Genomic DNA, 13228 nt, shown 5'->3' on the forward strand with positions numbered 1-13228 from the left:
CATAAAAGGATGTATATGGAATTCCAAAAAAAGTGTATTTCGATGTCAAAGGAATAATATGTCACTGGGTGAACGATTTATGATCGAAGGTAGGTAATGAATCATGAAAGAGATGGATGATTCCCTAAGGCGAAGGAGGAATAATTAGAAGTATGCTCGCCAAGGATTCGCATCCTCGTGCCTACGTATTCTCATCGTGCAATAAGAAAATCAGAGCAATCGTAGTTCAGAACTACGATAACAAAGAAAGAGATTGAGAGTGATGAAAATTATAACTTGCACCAACAGAATGGTATCAAGGGAACTCACAAAATAATTGGCTTCGAACTCAAGAGTAAAACTGGTATGAACCTACAAGTGAGGGCCTACAACACTAGTGGAACGACAAAAAAAAAAGATTGAATTAAATGTTTGATTGCATAGCACAAACAAATCTTGGTTCACAAGGCGGACTATTCATTAGGCGTCCTAAAAGGATGAGTACGAGACCTACAAGAAAGTATTGTTGGGTGCAAGGGAGAATGTATCACTTGCTAGGGGTACAAACAATTCGAGATCAAAGGAGAATAATATCTTGGATCCATGAAGGAATAAACTTTGAACTGAAGAGCGAAAGAGATATTTACTAGGATGTGGAGGAAACTAGGCATACCCACTCCTATCATAACCAAAAACAAAGTGAATTGAATGTTTGGGTATAAGCCAAACAACTCTTGGTTCACAAGGCAGACTATTCATTAGGCTTCCTAAAAGGATGAACATGGAAACCAAGGAAAAGTGATATTTTATCTCAAAAGGATGGTATTGATTGCATGAATGGAGAATGATTGATTAATAAATAGGGTAGCTCGCGAAGAATCTGGATTCTCCTGCCTACGTATCCTTATAGTGCAATAAGGAAATCAGAGCCTTCGTAGTTCATCCCACTAGGGATGAAAGCAAGATGATAGGGGCAAAAGAATGTATTGAATGATTGAATAGAAGTGAATAGAATGGTGAATGAAGTAAGAGAGTGAAGTGATAAGAAGGGAGAGATGGATTAAGAAACTTGGCAGTCGATTGATAAGAATCACATTAAAGTCTATGAATAAGGGCGAACACTTTGAATATTTGGGGCATACGCCCCATACGCAAAGTCTCTCTAGACGAGGACAGGAGAGACTCCGTCTCATCATTCCCTATTACTTCAGGCTCGTAGCACATGATGCTTCTCTTGACTGACAAGTTGCTGGTGAAGAATCTTCATTGTTGATCCTTGTGTTGATGTTGATTTTGTATGAAGAAGACTTGGTAGTTTAATCGATTCGAATTGCACTAAAGTCTATGAATAAGGGAGAACTCTTTGAATATTTGGGGCATACGCCCCATACGCAAAGCTGCTTTAGACGAGGATAAGAGAGACTTCATCTCATCATTCCTTACTACTTAAGGCTCGTTTTATACATTTTGAATCGTGTTTACCAAGTGTTAACCTTTGATTCATCTTGTATAATTCGCTGCTTGGTGTGACTGAGGATGTCTTGATTGGAGATCTTGACTTGAGGCTTCGAGCTCCACAACTTAGAAGAAGAAGTCTCATTAAGTGACCAAGGGTCTTTTGGTCACTCAATTAGACTGTGGGATTATACAAGTTCAAAGGATTTAATCAATCAAAATTGTTTTTGATCAATTTGAATCATGGGTTTGATTTGATTGGAGAAACTAGGTTAGCCCCTAATCTAATGGTCATAATTGAATTAGACTATCCTAATGGATCATGTCATGGTTGATTTCAAATTCTATGTTAGAAAAACCCTAAGGGAGCATGTTAATGTTTAATACTTTTGGATTAAAATTCTATGTTAAATTCTATTCCTAAAGGAGCATGTGATTATATGGGTAAAAATGTCCAAAATTATCCCTAAAGGGTAAAATGATCTTTTGACAATTTTAATGGTTACTGAATCAAGAATTCTAAATATGAAAATTCTAGTTAAACTCAATTAAATTCTAAAATATTCTATTGCTAAAAATGCTATTAGATTCTAAAATGTTCCTATTTCCAAAATTGTTAATATTCCTAAAATCTTTATTTAAATCTAATTTCAAATCTAAAACAAGAATTAACAAACCTAGCAATATTTCTAATATTTTTAGAAATCCTAATTAACTCCTAATTGATCTAATCAACCTAAATTCTACCAATAAAAATTAATCTAATTAACGAAACCAAATAACAATCGAAACAAAGAAAAGGGAACGGGCCTTTGCAGAACAGAGGGGTGTAGGCCCGGTTTTGGTGTGTGCTGGAAAAAGAGGACAAGATAGGGTCCAGACGTGTGGGCTTCAGCTGCCAAAGCCTAATGTTGAATAGATTCTCTTTTGGCTAGGGGGTGCAGCAAAGTAATGGGAATGAGAGAGTAATTCATTGGGTTTGGAATGTGACAAGCCCAAACACAAGCAAACCAACAGAAATTTGAAGTTATAAGTGCGCACTCTAATGGCCACTTACCTCGCATGAACCTCGCCGTGAGTCACTGCGTCGAAAATCTCTTCCGGTGGTGGTGGCCACCAGAAATGGACAATGGATCCACCTCCATCTTCGTCTCCACCTCCTGAATAAGAATCCAAACTACAAATCCCCTAATTCTTGGCCTAAACCCATAACCAAACCCAAATCCTCAAGAAATGGGCTTGAAAGTTGTTATGACAGTTGGTTGGTTACTTTAGTGGAATATGTTCAAGTGACTGGCCATTGCAGGTTGTAACTGAGTGATGACCTATTGTTTAGTTGGCCCAGGTGCAAGGTATAACTAGTAGACTTAATCATGACTTGCAACTATAGGTAAATGGAAGTTCAAGGGTGATACTATGACGTGTTGAATCTTCTGTGAGCCAACTCTGCTATGGGTTTTGCTATACCATCATTGTTGGATGTTTGTTGCTGATTCAATTCCCTTGTTTTTCTATGCATTGCCAACTGATAGTTGTTTATGAGTTTTGTTGCACTTGTTGGCTGCAAATTTATTGTATTCATAATGTGCTTGGTTGCAGCTTAATGATGTACTGAACTTGTTATTTAAAGTTTTGTTTATGACCTGTTATGCTCATGGTTTTCTGGTGTTTATGAGGTGTGTGTTTGATTTGTATGATTGACTTGCAAGTCTTGGTTATCTTCGATGACAGGGGTTCATGTTCAACCTACAAGTCCAAATCTCATAATAGTGTAACTAGGCCCCATGAGGTTAAACCTGACTTGGTCCATTTGCAAAAATTCAGGTAAAACAAGCTATGAGTCGACTCAAACAGATTTTATTTCAGGGTTGAGTCGACCTATGAGTCAACCTGTCCGGATCCGTGGTAACATGGTTCACATGAAAATGGGAAATGAGTCGACTCAAACAGGGGATGAGTCGACTCAAACAAGGTTTATTTCAAGGTTGAGTCGACCTATGACTCGACCTGTTCGTACCCGAAGCAACATGGTTTAAATGAAAATGGGAAATGAGTCGACGTAAGGAGTGAATGAGTCGACTCATTCAGATTTTTCAGAATTCGATCGACCTGTTCAGACCCGAAGGTTTTGCTTCGAGTCATGAGTCGACTCACAGAGCTGAAACTTCCAAAAATGAGTTTTGCAATGTGTTATGACATTTTCTTGCATTTTTTTTGTATATAATGAATATTTTATGGATGAAAATGAATGGAATTGGCCAATTGGATGAAAATGAATTGGCTTAATACATGAATATGTCACTTGAAATGGATTGAGTTTTGGGCTTCTATGATTTGAAATTAGGTATGGACAGACATAACCTGTATGAACTAACTTGAAATGGCTTGCATAAACTCAAACCCAAGATCTACAACTGACTCATGAAAGAAAGAAACATGAACCTTAGCAAGACCTATGGACCAAGCAATAGTGGCATAACAATGATTAGATGAATGAATGGAGGTGGATGAAAGTTATGAGGCCAAGGACTTGGGTTATGACTAATAGGCTCAAGCACCAATGATAGAACCACAACCAAGGAGACAAAATGAATGGACCAAGCACAAGAGGTTGAGCGAAACACACACTGAGTGAAAGATCACATGAGATTAGGGTTAGGAGCCACCGTTAGGGTGAGGAATGCCATAATGAGGTCTTCATGAATGTATGTCCCAAGAGATTGGGGTTTCCGATGTCCCCAGATGAAAAGTCAAGCCATGAGGCCCATTAGGACACATCTTCCTTGATTAAGGTTTAGTGAAGCATAACCTTCAATCCAGGTCTTTGAATCAATCAAGATACTTCTCAAACAACACCAAAGCTCCATGATCCTCATCCTTAGGAGATTTGGGGTTTTGGAGGCCCCTGAGCCTTGGTGCAAGTCCAAGCCAAGTTGTTGCACAAACAGACCCTAGCTCCCCGGGCCAAGCATTTGGAATCCATAGGAATGAATGGTGCTTCTGCATGAGTTATTAATGTATGCAACTGAACCCTGGTCAAATGATTGGATAGAGATATAAAAAAAATGGGGAGGAAAATTTTGGGGTACAACAGTTGCCCCTATTTAATCTTCTTGAACCTGAATACAAGAATTACGATAACTTTTCAAGTATTCGAGGTGGAAGAGGATTAAATACCAACGTATCCAAAATTTTCCTGTTGAGGACGAAGGTAATGTGATGAGAATTTTATGGTTCGCCAAACAAAAGTTGGGCTTTAGATTAGTCAATAACTTGATTTTTGGCTTTTCTTGTTTGCACAGTTTCGTATTATGCTTTATGAATGTTATGCATGAGTGAAACGGCGTGATTTATGCATACTGATGATTTATGCGATGGTTAAGCCAGATGCTCATATAGAGGGCAGTGGGAATTTTGGGCTAGGATAAGGTCATCCATACATGATTCTCCGACACCTATTTTAAGCTCAACAAATGTTGTAACACCCCTGGATTATATTTGAAATATAGATAGAGCTTGTACCTGTGTAGCCTGCCCCTGCCCCAATTTACTGGATGTTTGCACCAACTGCCCCAGTCACAAGCTATGGAGTGGCCTCATCATCTGAGTATCCCAAACTGGTTTTCCCCAGCGTCTTGAAACTGTGTTCTCTTGATTAACCATCTTGGGAGTGATTGACTTCTCGTTCTCTTGAGGTAGCTTGCCCCAATATGAGCTTTGAAGTAATGTTTCCCATGTCCGACTGATTCAGAGAGATTTGTAGAATCTCGACGTGGTTGCCCCAGATTGACTGTCTCTTGAAGAGGTCTGAGCTATGCGATATCAGGAATTTGATCAACTTTCCTATTGTAAGCTTCCTCGATGTCAAATGATTGTTTGTACGTAAAATGCTCGTTTTGAAATTGATAATCATAAGGTCATTGTTATGCAAGTTTTAAAAACTCGAGTGTGTTCACTAAGATTGTGACATCTAGTGAACGAATCATTGATTAGGATGTCATATCAGTATCAATACAGATGACAAGCAAATCTTTTAGGAGTCAGCTTAACGTGATCTTACCATAGTATGCTTTCGAAATAAACCATGCTTCAATTAGGTCTTTCAAGGGTCGTAACGTGGCCTGGTTCACGGTTTCAGAAGAAAAGGATATAAGGCTTGAAACCTAATCTAACCCACCCATTCTTCGTGATGTTCTCTAGTCCTACATTCAGTTAACTTAAAACAAGCGTTCATCTTTCAGAAAAGGGTTTAAATATCAACAGCGATGGTTTAAGGAACCCTACGAGAGTTTGGAGCGATAGTCACTCGCGTTTTGATTTTGTTTGCAGTTACAAGGATCTTCTCTTGCTGAGGATTTTGATATTGATCCTCTGATTTTTTGTTTTGTTTACCCTGATTTTGCCTAGGCTGATCCTTTGGGTCGGTCGCCCACCGGGATACCCTAATTTTTGCCTAAGTCAATCTTGTTTTCAAGTTCTTGACTTAGCGGGCTTTTGATTTTCTTTTGATTTTTTTATTTATTTCCTTTCATCTTTTTCTTTTGGAGAAAATCTTGTGACACTCTGCTTTCTTGATTTGTTGCAAGGTTCGTGACTATCTCACTCCTTTTGTGGGTAAGGGATAACCATTTTGAATTTGTGATTCCATCCTTTTGAGAGGGATATGATATGATTGATCACTTGATGAGATAATCTCCTTCTGAAATTTGAATGCAAGTCTAAACTAAACCGAATACTACCCTTCCCCTGGTTAAGCATGAGGGTTTTATGTGTTAAATAAATAAACTCCTACTTCAAGGCCCAAAGGGGTTGACTAGGGATTCACTTCCTTATATCTCCTGTGTTTAGGGATGGAACGATGCCTTACATCATCAGCATGGTCTTATTCAAAAGCATACAGATAACGATCTTGTGTATTTTGATTACATCATTCTCTTTTGATTTTATTTTGTCAAACAATAGTATGATACTGATAAATAAAATATGAGTGAACGCGAATGTATTTAATCAAAACATTCACATTTATTTCATTATGATCATTATTCAAAAACAAACAAGTTCACAACTGAACAATACATTGACATACAAGAAAATATTACAAATGAAAAGATTGAAAAACAACATTATTATTCTTCTGCAGATGCCATCTCAATTCTTGATCATTCTTCACCAATGATTGCACTCACCCTTTTCGGTCTTGACATTAGGCCCTTCTTTAGTGAAAGTCAGAATCTTCTGATCTATGAGTTCATGTACCCTGGCTTTGAACAGTCCACAATCTTTAGTTGAGTTCCCCATGTATCCGGCATGAAACGCACAAGAAACGTTAGGATTATACTTTGGACCATAGGGATAAACAGCTGATGGTATTCCCTTTGGCACAATAAGTCATTGCCGGACAAGATAATGCAGCAATTGAGTATATGTCATAGGGATCTGATCAAATTGAGGACGCTTTTTATCAAACCGTTTGGTCTGCCTTTGCCCTTGATGGTCACGTGGCACGATTTGTTGACTCTTCAGAGCTTGAGCCTAAGAAGGATGTTGATACTAGGACACACCACCAGGTGGAATTAAGTAGCTTGACATATGCACCAAAGGTATTTGATACTGAGAATGAATCTGAGGAATAACCATTGGTTGGAACATTTGAGCAGAATGCACCAAGCCAGGATTGATTGTCTAATAAGAATTCGGGCCATAACGAACTCCAAATGGGGTACAGGGTGCCCTAGCATAGGCACTCTAAGGGGAAACAATAGTAGATGATGCCCCAGGATAGGCCAACAACATTCCAGGGTGGTATCCTTGATTTGGATACTGCATAACAGGTTAGACCGCGGGTGGAGGAACTTGCACCTGAATCGAAGAGCCCTTGTATTCAAACCTCTTCTCAACAGGCGCTTAAGCAATCACATGTGTGAAACTCAACAGCTTCTGATCGATGAGCTCTTGAACTCTAGCCTTGAGAACATGACAAGTTTCTATAGAGTGCCCTACGTATCCAACATGGTATCCACACGTGGCATGAGGGTCATGCTTACGGCTGTAGAGAAACTTAGCAAGTCCGGTCTGTTTAGACACAATTGCCCCAACATTAGCCAGTATGGGTAGAAGATGGCCATAACTCCTAGGAATGGGATCATAGTGAGGACGCCTCCCTTCTTGATCGTTGTTGTTCTGATTGATTTGCTTCTACTTCAACTTCTGGTTGCTTTGAGCAGGCCTCTGATGTGGAAGTGCACAATATTCTTGAGGAGGAAATGGCAGAATATCTGCGGTCATCTTCTATTTGTTATCCTTCTTCAAACTGTCTTCAACTTGCTCATCAATCACAACCTGATTTGGGAAGTTTGTCGTCATGCTATCCAAGAATATCCCCAAAACCATGTCAACTCTGTCAAGGCTCTTAGTCTTTTCCATGATCCTCGAATGATTCGTGTCGGCAAGTCGTTGTCTTTCTGACGGATGAATGGATATGGTGAGTTTTCTGGTTAACATGCATGAAATGCAAATAATGAATGCACATGTTGGGAATGAAATGCAAATAATCATGTGTAGCGGTAAATTCATGATCATCAAGCTATGGATAAGTAAGACATCAAATAACAAGAGTCGCCACCGCGCTTTTATTATTTCCAAGGGAAAAGGGAAAAAGTACGAACAAAACCCAAAAGTAAGAAGTTTTCAAATCAAAACTAGTAAAATGTCAGAGATTACAGGTAATGGGGTTGGTTACATAGAGGGAAGGTGTTAGCATCCAAAGTGTCCTAGGTACTCCTAGGGAGCCCTTTTTTTGTGTGCATATGTATTTTTGTACAAAAATGATGTTTACAAGCAAATAGAGTGAGGGGATGAGAGAAGAATTCATTAATTATATTTTTGTGTTTGACAAGACCTTCGGACTTGTGCCTACTGTCGCATCTCAAAAAATACGATTCCTCGCGATGGTCGCGGAAAAAATTGCATTCGAACAGAGTCGCCACCGAACTTTATTTATCCCAATGAAGGAATAGGAAAATATCGATAAAACCTTTAGGAAATGGAATAATGGTCGTCGCAACCATATTCGGGTTCGGGAATTGGATTACGTAAGGGGAATGTATTAGCACCCCTTACGTCCGTTGTACTCAACGGGAACCTTTTAGTTCTAATTTGTATTTCGTGTGTTAATTTATATTTGTTTGTTATTTTTAGGTTATAAAATTATTTAAAAATAGAAATGGATGAGAACTTCAGAAAGGAGAAAGGGGAGGTTTTTTTATTAGTGTGCTCGCGAAGATACAGCAATCTCCTGCCTACGTATCCTTATGGTATAATAAGGAAATCAGAGCATTCGTAGTTCGGGGCACTACGGTTGGTTGGTGTTTTTTAACGAACAGCTGTTTAGATCGCGTTCTAAAGGCTAAACGCTGGCTTGTCTACTCTCGGCGGAGGCTTAAGCATTGGTTTGTTGTGCGCATTAGAAAGGATTAAATAGTGTTCTTTTTGAAAAGAGTTTTGATCACGCGAGGGTGACAAGCTGGATTAATATGTTGGATATTTTGTTTGACTGGTTTCGATCGCACGAGGTCGAGGACAGATAAATTTGATGTGTTGAGACATTTTTGTTGGATGACAATTACTCGAATAGTCGAGTAAGACAACTCGTATCCTAATAATCGGGAAAGGGAATAGAAGACTCTAGACCATTTTCTTTTTCATCTTTAATTATAGAAAGGAGTTGATAATAATTAAGGTATTTTAAATGGATGACGATTACTCAGATAATCGAGTAAGACAACTCGTATCCTAATAATCGGGAAGAGGAATAGAAGACTCTAGACCACTTTCTTTTTCATCTGAGTAATTATGAAAATAAGGTTGTATATGATTGACGTATTTTAGAATAAACGACAAATGCTCGAACAGCTAAGTAAGACAACTCATATCCAAGCATTTGAGAAGAGGAATTGAAAACTCAAGACCATCTCCCTTTTCGTATAGTTTATTATGAAATGATTTGATTAATTTATTAATTGTAAAAAATGACAATTGTTCGACTGACCGAGTAAGAGAACTCGTATTCAAACACTTGAGGAGTGAAATTGAAAACTCAAAGTCAACTCCCTTTTCATTTAGCTTATTGTGAAAATATTTCGATTTAATCGGAGTTTGGAAGTTGGTAGAGGAACGACAATTATTTGAATAACCAAGTAAGAGAACTTGTATTCAAATAGTCGTGGAGAAAAAATTGAAGACTCAAAGTTATCTCCCTTTTAGTTTCTTGTTGTGAAAGGATTTGATTTGTTTGTGCTTAAATGAATTAGAAATGACGACCATTTGACTAACCGAGTAAGAAAACTCGTATTCAAATAATCGAGGAGAGGAGTTGAAAACTCAAAACCATCCCCCTTTTCATTTTCAAATGAAGCGTTGTTTAAATGTGATTAAATATTTTAATTTATCTTTCGATGTCGGATCGAGGCTTTAAAATTTGCATTCTTGTGAATGAATTGAATTTATTTGGTGAATAATCCATTTAATCGATTAATTAAAACCGAATAGGTCTCATTGTAAGAAAGCCCAAGAGTAAGCCATGTGAGGTTGATGGCGATGCTTTTTCAAGCGATCGACTTACAAAGGCATTTAAAATGGGCTCGACTTTGAATCGAGAAGTTCTATTTGTTTTTAAAAAAATGGTTTGAATTGATGGCATGAGAATTATAATCCTTTTGTATCTTTTAAGTCTTTATCATTTTTAGGTTCATTTTAAGATGAGATGAAGAATGTACAATGATATAGCATAGAGTGAATTAAAAAATAAATAAATGTTAGAGGCGGAATTTAAAAGAGTTAGATGTTAATTGCGGAAATTAAAAATTAGAGTTAATAGTTAAATGTTAGGTGTTAATTGAAATCAACATGAAATAATCAAGAGAATTACAATAAAATATTAAATCTAAAACAAATAACTAAAGTTTAAACAACTAATAAAAGTATCATTAAATTAAAACTCAAAACAATATTAAACTATCGAAAATCTCAATTCTAAACTATTATCCAAAATATTAATTTTAAAATATTAACAAAGATTAAATTCTAAAATCATTCTAAATTAAATTAAAATTCTAAAATAAATCTAAATCACAATAGAATTCTAATTAATCCACAATTATTTCTAAATAAAAAATTATCTAATTAAATCCTAAAATATTAACAAAAATTAAATTTTAAAATCATTCTAAATTAAGTTAAAATTCTAAAACAAATCTAAATCACAATAGAATTCTAATTAATCTATAATTATTTCTAAATAAAAAATTATCTAATTAAATTCTAAGATATTTTCCAATTAAATTCTAAAATCATTCTAAATTAAACTAAAATTCTAAAATAAATCTAAATCACAATAGGATTCTAATTAATCTACAATTATTTCTAAATAAAAAATTATCTAATTAAATCCTAAAATATTAACAAAGATTTAAATTTTAAAATCATTCTAAATTAAGTTAAAATTCTAAAACAAATCTAAATCACAATAGAATTCTAATTAATCTATAATTATTTCTAAATAAAAAATTATCTAATTAAATTCTAAGATATTTTCCAATTAAATTCTAAAATTATTCTAAATTAAACTAAAATACTAAAATAAATCTAAATCACAATAGGATTCTAATTAATCTACCATTATTTCTAAGAAAATTATCTAATTAAATCCTAAAATATTAACAAAGATTTAAATTTTAAAATCATTCTAAATTAAGTTAAAATTCTAAAACAAATCTAAATCACAAAAGAATTCTAATTAATCTATAATTATTTCTAAATAAAAAAATTATCTAATTAAATTCTAAGATATTTTCCAATTAAATTCTAAAATCATTCTAAATTAAACTAAAATTCTAAAATAAATCTAAATCACAATAGGATTCTAATTAATCTACAAACATTTCTAAAAAAATTATCTAATTAAATCCTAAAATATTAACAAAGATTTAAATTTTAAAATCATTCTAAATTAAGTTAAAATTCTAAAAAAAATCTAAATCACAAAAGAATTCTAATTAATCTATAATTATTTCTAAATAAAAAAATTATCTAATTAAATTCTAAGATATTTTCCAATTAAATTCTAAAATCATTCTAAATTAAACTAAAATTCTAAAATAAATCTAAATCACAAAAGAATTCTAATTAATCTATAATTATTTCTAAATAAAAAATTATCTAATTAAATTCTAAAATATTTTCCAATTAACATTAAAAAAAATCATTATGGTCTTAACAAAAACCAACCAATCGTATGGGGGGTGCTGATAGGGATTAATGGGCCAAATCTGGAAGGCCCGAAACAGACCCACCTAGGTTAACTTAAAACAGAAAAAGGAAAAGGAATCGTTGCTTTCTCACTAGCCTTTCTCTCTCTGCAATTTTCAGCCGCTCCAAAACTCAGCAAACCCTAAAAACTTCCTTTCCTCCCGGAGAAGACGGCCGAAGGCGACGGCTTACGGTGGAGCCTCCCTTCTTCTCCGGCCACCCTCCCCAAAACACAACTTAACCCTCTAAATACCCCATTTCGAGTTTAAATCCAACCTCTAAAATTCCTAAACCCTTAACACAAAACCGATTCGCCCTGAGCCAACGAGTACGAAGAACAAACAAGAAAGATCAAACGAAGAATCGAAGAGAAAGATCGAAGTCCGAATCGAGGATTCCAAAGAGCAAAATGCTAAGGGGTTCGCTCAAACCGGAGCTCAAACGACAAACACCCAGGAGCGAGCAAACGAGATAGACAGTGCGAAATCCAGTATAAATGAAGATTATGCAAGTTCTTTTTAAAATGAGAGGCAAGGGGTTTTACCGTCCAGTAGGGCTTTCAGGTAAATCAACACTTTTCTTCTCTCCTCTAATACTGATGCGCTTTTGAAGAGGTAGGAGGATCTAACCTCACCTAGGCCAGAGTTTCAACGAGAAAACTCTCTCTTAGATTTTTGAAAACTTGAGTTTTTTTGTGAAAAGGTTTCTTTTTGGATTTTTCTGCTGCGTTATCTTATATCTGATAATCTTTTCACATATGAATTTTTAAGTCTAAAAAAAAACTATGTCTGTTATGCCTTTTTCCTCCAGATTATGTGGGATGTCTTTTATGCAAATTTGTTACTGTTTTAAACCGTTGTTGAAATGCTTTTTTTGGATATTCATGTTGGTCTTTTGGATAAAGTTTTGAACCGAATGATTTATCAGTTATCTTTCAGTTCCTTAAGCGCTTATGAAAAGGGCTTTTTAATTAAGCTATTTTTCTCTCTACAGGTTACAACTTGAAGTGACTTTGATGGAACGGGAGGTGGCTGCGTGAAGCTTCAAGAAAGCAAGTTTGAGGCGTACCAGTTCCAAGGAGGGTTCAACGGTCTCTGGCTTTGGTCTCTTGGGCAATGGTTCTTATCAGTTGAAATTGCAACAACTTTTAATTAAATTAAGATTTAATCAATTAGGTTTTTAGGTTAAATGTATATTTGGACTATTTGTAACCCATTGGATTTAAAATCTGTTTATGTAATTACTTTTTTAAGCATTCAAACCTTATTTCCATATTTTAATTATGCTAATCAATTAAAGCACTTTGAAGCTACAAAATCATTCTTGTCATTCTGTTTTGCTGGTTTTGTTGTTATAATGTTTCTTCCTTTGCAAGTCACCGTATTCATCTGGATCATGTTTTACCTAAGACATACAAGCTAACGAAGTGACGGAACTTGGAGCGCCGGGAACTTCTTCAAGAGATTACCCTCAAACCAAACCTTTATAC

At 35.6% G+C, this 13228-nt stretch overlaps 1 long non-coding RNA gene across 1 annotated transcript; it reads left to right on the forward strand.

Annotated features, from left to right (window-relative positions):
* Positions 1–11780: 11780 nt before the first annotated feature.
* On the forward strand, positions 11781–12994 carry LOC127092206 (uncharacterized). Its single transcript, XR_007792133.1, has 2 exons — positions 11781–12302; positions 12733–12994. It is a non-coding gene; the product is annotated as an uncharacterized LOC127092206 (long non-coding RNA).
* Positions 12995–13228: the final 234 nt, after the last annotated feature.

The sequence above is a fragment of the Lathyrus oleraceus genome, chromosome 6 (assembly GCF_024323335.1).
Source record: "Lathyrus oleraceus cultivar Zhongwan6 chromosome 6, CAAS_Psat_ZW6_1.0, whole genome shotgun sequence".
Classification (NCBI taxonomy): Eukaryota; Viridiplantae; Streptophyta; class Magnoliopsida; order Fabales; family Fabaceae; genus Lathyrus; species Lathyrus oleraceus.